Below are 8236 nucleotides of genomic sequence, written 5' to 3' on the forward strand. Positions count from 1 at the left end.
CCGGCTAGATGTTAGGGCTTCATTAAATGAGCCCACTCTCTCTTACTCAGGGATGTAGAGAGAAATCCAGATAGCGAACTCAACTCCAGCTAGTTGGCCATGTCTCTATCGAACACTGATTGGCAGTACACCCTACAGTATTCATTACATCAACACATTGTGCTCGTAAGTGTACAGATTCTCACTTGTGTTGACATGTTGAAGTACATAATCCCATGGAACATAGCAATTACTGGACAGTAGAAACATTAAACTGTTGACCCCATAGACTCTGGCTGCATCAGATATCCTCATATTGTGGGAAGGAGCCAGGTTAGGAAATTGTAGAGCCATAGAGGATTGAACGTGGAGAACAAAGAGCAGTGGGCCCAGCGGCTCAGCTCCTGGAGAGCGAGGGTTGAAGAAAGCAGAGGGCAGCCGCCCGCGCCCGCTGGCTCCCATTAGGTCGGTTCCTGCAGCGGTGCCTGGTGGCCTTGGCGAAGGCCCTGTCCAGCAGAGATCATGTATTGCCTCTAGTGGCTGCTGCCCGTCCTCCTCATCCCCAAGCCCCTCAACCCCGCCCTGTGGTTCAGCCACTCCATGTTCATGGGCTTCTACCTGCTCAGCTTCCTCCTGGAACGGAAGCCTTGCACAATTTGTGCCTTGGTTTTCCTGGCAGCCCTGTTCCTCATCTGCTATAGCTGCTGGGGAAACTGTTTCCTGTACCACTGCTCCGATTCCCCGCTTCCGGAATCGGCACACGACCCCGGCGTTGTGGGCACCTAACAGCCAGCCCAGTTAGCTTTCCAAGGAAGCAGAAGACGGGAGGGGAGGCACTGACATAGGTCATAAAGCATTGGAGTTTCAAATCCCGCGGCCCTGCGGGTGCCACATTCCTAATGGCGCCTTTTTGGCCTGTGACGTTTTATCCTTATCATGTGAATAATAGCACTGACCGGTGCTTTTATCGTAGAGTCCTGTAGTCGTGGGTGGTCTTGTGGTTGTATGTGTTCTGTCCCCATCTTGGCCCCCGACTGGCAGGATGGCCACCCCCCTCGCCTCATTCCCACGAGGAGCCTGCACCCATCCTGGTCAACTGCCCCAGCATGATCCGGGCAGATAAAATGCCAGTCTCATTGTCACCTCTGTGACCCTTCCTTGTCAGGGGTTCCTCCCTTCTCAGAGTGTTACTGACTCCTCCGTCCCTCTCTTGGCTTCCTGTTAGTTCTCTTTAGCCCTTTCCTTTTTTGGGGAGCACCTGTCCAAGACAGGGCTCAGTTTTGCACTTATCTCGAATATAAAGAGATTGCTGATGCCCGAGAGCCTCGCTTTTTCATCCTTCTTCCCTGGCCAGCAGGCTAGACAGAATTGTGTCTTGACTGCTGTCCACAAATCTTCAGTATTTTCCCCACTTCATTTTGAAGGAAGAAGTAACAGATACATGTTGCTCTTTCACCTGGGGGTCTGGGCTCCTGCTCAGCAGCCCAGCTTCGCTTCCTTTGCCCTTCCTCCTGCCTTTCTCAACTGTCGCAAGGAGGGGGCCTCATTTTGTCTCCCATGCATGCTCTGCAGGATTGACGTGTGGTGTGTTTGCGTAGATCTAGTGGTCCCCAGCCGAGTGAATGGGAGAGTATTGTGTGTTTCATAACAGCCACGATCCCCTGATAGGTGTTTGGATATTTTTTGGTGTGGTGTGCCGTGCGTGCGTGTGTGTGTATACATACGTACGTGTACAAGTACATGTGTAAATCCTTTTTAAAGAAGCTTTATCGAACGTGTTCTGATTTTGAGGTGTAGCAATAGCTAGCTTGTAGGGGCCGCTACAGTTGGTATTTAGCATGGGGATTGCAGAGTGACCAGCACACTGGACTCTGAGGTGGTTCAGACGAGACAGAGGGGAGCAGTGGCCATCGTCCTCGTGCCAGGAGCTTCTCCGGTCCTGCGCGTATAGACTGTATACGTTATGAAGAATACACGGGAAGAATTTGTGACTGTCACTTGCTTTTTTCTTTTTCTGCGCTTCAGTAAAAGTGTTGGCAAATGAGACTGTCTCCTGGCCCCTGCCCGCTGGGGATCAGCATGGTTGTCCTTCCAGTCTAAACCATCCATCTTTCTCTTGCCTGAAGGGGGAGGGAGGTGGGCCAGGCAGAGGACAGAACTGGAGGCAGTCCATCTAGGGAATGGGACTGCGAGGCCACACTTGTGGAACATTTGGACTGCTATTCTGGAGCTTTTATTTCTGGTGTGTTCGTTGCACAGCTGTTTGAAATGTTTAATAAAGCTTTATAAACTTTAAAAAAAAAAAAAGAGCAGTGGGCCACGGCAAGAAGCCAAGGTTCTGGTCTTGGTCTTGCTACAAATCAGTCTTGAAAAAGTCACCACAGCTGGTTGAATTAGATGATCCTGAACTAATGACTCTATAGCTCTTTAGTCTCCTGTCTGTTTTCTGGTGAAAGGAACAAATGATTAATGAAGTTATTAAATGGTAGGCCAAAGATGGCATGAGAAGTAAAAGGTAGGGCTCTGGTTAATACACCTCTGAGTAATTGCTGCTGTTCATTATAATCTGATGTTGCCTATTTAAACATCTTGGCAGGAAGGGGCATGCAGAATGATTTCCTGGGGGGTCTCAAAGTCCACCCCATGCTCTTATCCTCAAGTTTGGCCCAGCTCATTTGGGGTACTGGGGCAGGCTGTGAGTCAACTTGGGCAGTCCGTTGAGTTAAGGTCTCCCTTATTGCTCTTAACTACTTATTCATTCAATAAGCCCTTTTACCAGAGTACAGGGAACCGGTGGTCCCATAGGGTGCTTCAGCAAGAAAGAGTTCTATGGTCAAAGAAATTTGGGAAATGCAGAAAACTACCCCTCCCCATTCTTGAAATGACACAATGTTCATTAGCATGGTACAAGCTCTGAGAAATTCTGCTGGGGGAAAAAAATCTTTAAAAATTTGTTTTAAATTTAACATTTTAAAAACCTCAGAATCCTTTGTTATTGTGGTTGTTAACCCCTGAGGAACCTTGGGAAATATGAGTTGCTCTGCAGTTATTATAGGCCAGGCATTGGCAAGGTGCTGCTGGGCATGGGGGAAAAATCCAAAATAAAGTATACTCTTTGACGGCAAGTCCTGTGATCCAAGAAACCACCTCATTTTAGAGCAATGCAGTGTATCAATTGGAACTTTTGTCCCACTGGATTCCACCAACCTTACATAGTCAATTCTGATTGGAATATAAAGAGACACAAAATATGTTGTTCTTCGTCCATGTGCCATCTTTATTCCTTCTGACACTAGGGACAGAATTTTTAGGAGCTCTCCAAACTACTCTCATGTGGTTTCCTTTGAGGCTACCAGCACTTGGTTGTATCTTAGATCGTCAACCGAGGCCCCGGTTCTACACTTTACCTCTTGACTTTACCTGGCCTCCACTGAGATAGCCTGGTCTCAGTAGCATGATGCTTTGAGAATGAAGCTGCCTTGCTCTAGAATGTGGACAGGGGTAGATTCGTGAACTAGGTGCCTGTGTGGATTTCTTCCTAAGCAGTAGCTCCAGGCTACTCTTGGGCTCACGAGTTCTGAGGAGAAACACACTCAACCTTATGGAAAGAGGGGTTAAAGGAGTAGCTGACAAAAGAACCAGAAAGCAAAGAAGTTTAGAGCTTAAAGCAGGGGAGGGGTGTTTTTTGCAAAAACAGCATGTGCTTCATTCCTGTGGTGGAAGGAGAGAGTCGTATCTAAGCGGGAAGCCTGGATGGGTAGATGCAGAATCCAATGGGAGATCTCCTGAGGATGAAAACCAAAGCCCAGATCCAACATCAACAGAGCCAAGCTGTCTCCGTCTGTCAGAGGCGCTTTATGTCAATCAAGCACCAAGCCTTGCTAGTTCCTAGTCCCGCCTACAAGGTAGAATGTGCCATCTTGCAGAAGGGGGTGTTTTCAGAGCTCTGAGTTTCAAACTCGAGTTCCATAGACACACACACACACACACACAGGTCCCAAATATTCAAAACAAGAATGCAATGAAACAAGTGAACAAATTAGCCATTTAAAAGACAGATGGCAAGTTTGTAATTCTGGCTGAAGGGGGTTGCCCTGTGGTCAAGTGTGAAAAAATGATGCTCTTGATGAGCCATTTCTGAAGGAGGGATGCACAAATAAAAATGCAGGTGACAAAAACCTGACATCTTCCCTCCTGCCTATGTGCCAGTGAGTAAGCAGATCAATCTGTTATTGGAAAGAAAAAGGAAGGCTGTCAGGAAGAAAGGGCGAGCTGGCAGGCAGCTCATTGGAATTCACAGAATAACCTTTAAGTCTGAGAACTAGCTAAACTCCATGCAGGAAATCAGAGCAGTAAGACGGGCTGGTTGTCACTGCGGCCCCTTGTCCCTGCTGAAGCTGGAGGAGTTTTACCTGCTCGGAGACTGGGATTTGCTCTCATCAGGCTGCCGGACCGCCTTCCAGGTAGCTGCTACTCAGGAAAAGAGTGAAGGCTGCTGGCTTCCTCGCCACTGTTGTTTGGTTACAAATGCAGATAAAGCCCTCAGGGGAGGTAGTGAGACTTGTCACTTGTCACCGTTTAGCCTCCAGATTGCTGCCTCCCACCTGGAATCAGAGAGTCTCAGTGCTGGGGCCAGGTCTTCCCAATCCAACTTCCCATCAAGTGACAGGAAGTCACAAGCCACCACTCGAAACGTCCCAGAGACAGAGAGCTCCCTACTACATAAAGCAGAGCGTTTAACGTCCCTTTTCTCTTCTTTCTTTTTTTAAATTGAACTATAGTTGCTCTACAATATTGTATGTTACAGGTGTACAGTGTAGTGATTCACAGTTCTTAAAGGTTACACTCCATTTAGAGTTATTATAAAATATTGGCTCTATTCCCTGTGTTGCACAATATATACTTAGAGCTTATTTATTTTACACATAGTGCTTTGTACCTCTTCGTCCCCTACCCATCCCTCTCCCCACTGGTAACCACTAGTTTTAATGTCTCTTTTTTTAAAATTTGAAATATATTTGACATATAACATTGTGTAAATTTAAGGTGTACAACGTGTTGATTTGACACATTGTATATTGTAATACAATTGCCGTTGTAGCTTCTAATCAGCTCTGAATCTTATCTGGGTCATCCTTTCCCGGGGGGTGGGTTGGAGAGAGAGAGAGAGAATAACGTCTTTTATAACCTAATCTTGGAAGGGACATGCCATCACTTCTGCCATATTCTTTTTTTTTTTGCCAAAAATAAATAAATTTATAAAAAGGAAAGGGGGGGAAATTTCTTGAAATGGTATAAATTGGAATTTTAATTATGGGAATATTACCTACACCTTTCAAATCGACTGCCCACCTTTTTTGTGCAGTAAATCGAAGTAACAGTATTGACCTTTAATCCCAGAAGTACCTCTTAGAAGCAAAGCTAGTGGAAGGTTATTTTTTTCCCTCGTTTATAGGAGTACCTCAATCATTCAACTTTTCCCCTAATGTGAGGAACGGAGGGTCCTATGGCGAGTCACAGGGTCAGTGCCTGCCGGTCGTGTGTCCTTGTTGCTGCTCCTGAGTGTCCACGGTCCCCTTCCGGGACAGAAGCCAACACGTTTGCGTGTGTCAGGCACACAGCTGCAGGATTTGAGCAAAGACGCGGGAAGCTAAGTCACACTTTGCTTAGTAAGGGTCTCTTTCCTCTCCTCCACCAAAGCACACAGCTAGCAGAACGTAGGAAAATAAACAACAGGGCTTTAATCCTCTGAAATAAAATTTTAAATTTAACATTTAAAACATACCAAGCACGCAGTCCTCAGATTTCTAAGAAAGTCCATCTTACTAGGGAAAGTACCTTCTGGTCATTAGTAACAAGTTGGGTATAGATTTAAACCTTTCTATAAAGAGATGAACAAAACAGGACAAAAGTAACTGAGTGTGTCAAATTCAGTTACTGGCAAAATAAGGAGGTGAGGACGTTAGGGTGTGCCCGCGGGTCTCACATCTCCCAAAGCCAGAAGACGATCGCTCTCAGCAGCGAGACAGTAACTGATCATAAACGAACTCAAATACGTTCTTCACCAAGGGCATCGTACAATTTTTCTTAGCAAGAAAAATGTTTAAACTCTTGCCTTGCCTTCACTGAGTGACGGGCTAAGCAGTCCAGGAACTCGCGTGCTACAGTGAGACGCAGAGGACGCAGTGCAGCCGGCGCAGCCAGCTAGCAAACAGCAGGATTCCTGAAGACCTTTTATTCATTTGAAATACTCTGACGTCACCAGAGTCTGAGCAGACACGGTGTTTTTCCCGATACCCTAGGGTCCGGTAGCGTCCCACCGGCCTGTCCTGTAAGCACGTGGAACTAGTAACTCCCGAATGTTCATTAACACAACTGTGCAACTGGCTTACTTCCTGTCCAGCCACTGGTCACTAAAGCCTGGCAACAAGGTTTAGGAAAAGGTCAAGCACACCCGCAGATGAGAAAAGATGAAGCGGCCTGAGTCAGCGAGTGATCCTAACAAAGCCCCGGAGCCCGTGACGGGCACTAAGCCTCCTTCACCGCCCCAACCAGGGCGGGTCTCAGGGTGCACCCGTGCAGCTTGTACCCCACTTTGTTAACGAGCGCCACCGTGCCCGGCTCCTTGCCCTCAACCGGCGTGTGCAACAAGGCCTCGTGCTCGTAGGGGTCGAAATTGGCCCCCGCGGAGTTCAGCTGGAGTAAGCCGTGCTTCCTGAACACCTTCTGGATCTGGACCTCAGTCATCACGAGCCCCTCGTAGAGGTTCTTCAGGTGCGGGTTATCGTCTCTAATCTCTTCCTTTGGGACACACTGTGTTGCCTTCTCCAGAATGTCTGCCACCTCCAACAAGCCCTTGCAGAAGCCCTGAATGCCATATAGTTTCGCCTCCTCCACCAATTTTTGGCTCCTCTGCCGCAAGTTCTCAGTATCTGCTAAAGCTCGCTTATATTTTTCCTGAGTGGACAGCTTTGGCCTCTACGCCACAGAAGAGGAAAAACCCCATCAATGAACCTTTGGTATTGTTAACATTGCCCAGATGTGATTCAGCTGAAACATTTATTGTGTACTAATCATCTGAATTCTGGTATCTTCCTCATTTTGCACCAACTTTTCCTGTAATTGCATCCATCTCCTGGAATTTCTATTTTTCGTGTGCACCAGGTTACTGTGTTCAGCCTTCAGGCGATTCCAGTGCCGTGGTTAAGAGCAAGGCCTCCCAGGCTCAGGCCCTCGCCCTGCCACTCAGTGGCCAGGTGACCCTGGGAAGTTTACCAAACCGTCCTGGACCTCAGTTTCCTCATCATGGTCTCCTTTAGCTACTCTTCCAGCTTGACCTTCTCTTCCATCAGTGTCTTCTCTGCAGAGGGCAGATCTGTCTTCTGTTCCTTCTGACCCACATCCTCTTCCAAGTTCTGGCCATTGTTCTTCTGTCTTGTAGCTGTGCACAGCAGCCGAGGAGAGGACTTGAGCAAAGAGGCCTTTTCACGCGGGCTTTCCAGGTGGGCTTGTTCCCACACAGTTCTACACCATGTATCAGGCTGGAATCGCAGCTGCATCTCCGCGCACTACCGTAGTCCCCGCTGCCCGGCCCGGTCTCCCCATCACTCAAGCAGCTCCTGCGGGGAAAGCCCAGCTCCTGCTCTGCGCACCTTCTACCCAACCTGTCTTCTACCAGATAACCTGGTTCTGGGAAGCTCCCCCAACGCCGAAGGTGCTAAGCACTCGCTAAACTAACTTATGAAGCTAGACTTTGAAAAGGAGAAACCGCAGGTTTAAAAAAAAACACGAAAGAAGAAAAGCCAAGGTGAGGGCACTGCCTCATGACCCCCGCCGCGGAGTCACCGCTCTTGTCGAAATAAGCCGCTGTCCCCACGGCGGGGCAGGCGCCGCTGCCCTCCTGACCTCAGGCTCCGGGGCACGCGGAGGTGGACGAGGACTCGGGCCGAGCGGAAGGAGCCAGCGCGCCGCCGCCCCGCGCCCCGGGGACCCGCACACGCGGCCGCCTCGCGCTGGAGCGGACGGGGGTGGCACGCGCACCGTGCCCTTCCTCAGCCCGGGCAGCCGGCGCCCCTTACCTCTCTGCCATATTCTATTGGTACAACATGGGAGGAGACTACATAAGGATGTGAATGGCAGGATGTGGGCATCATTGAGAGCCATCGCAGAGGCTGGTTCCCATTGCAGACCTTATCTCTCAAGCTCTAGGACAGACAGCAGCCCCGGAGGAAAACTGCGGTTGACATGAAACCTTGAT

General features: G+C 48.7%; 2 pseudogenes; one reads left to right on the forward strand and one right to left on the reverse strand.

The window, feature by feature from the left end:
- The first annotated feature begins 501 nt into the window (after nucleotides 1-501).
- Nucleotides 502-1067, forward strand: LOC137757096 (apoptosis inducing factor BLCAP-like; annotated as a pseudogene).
- A 5440-nt stretch (nucleotides 1068-6507) lies between these two features.
- LOC137757400 (grpE protein homolog 1, mitochondrial-like) lies at nucleotides 6508-7538 on the reverse strand (annotated as a pseudogene).
- Between the last annotated feature and the right edge of the window lie 698 nt (nucleotides 7539-8236).

Source organism: Eschrichtius robustus, chromosome X (genome assembly GCF_028021215.1).
Source record: "Eschrichtius robustus isolate mEscRob2 chromosome X, mEscRob2.pri, whole genome shotgun sequence".
In the NCBI taxonomy this organism is placed as follows: domain Eukaryota; kingdom Metazoa; phylum Chordata; class Mammalia; order Artiodactyla; family Eschrichtiidae; genus Eschrichtius; species Eschrichtius robustus.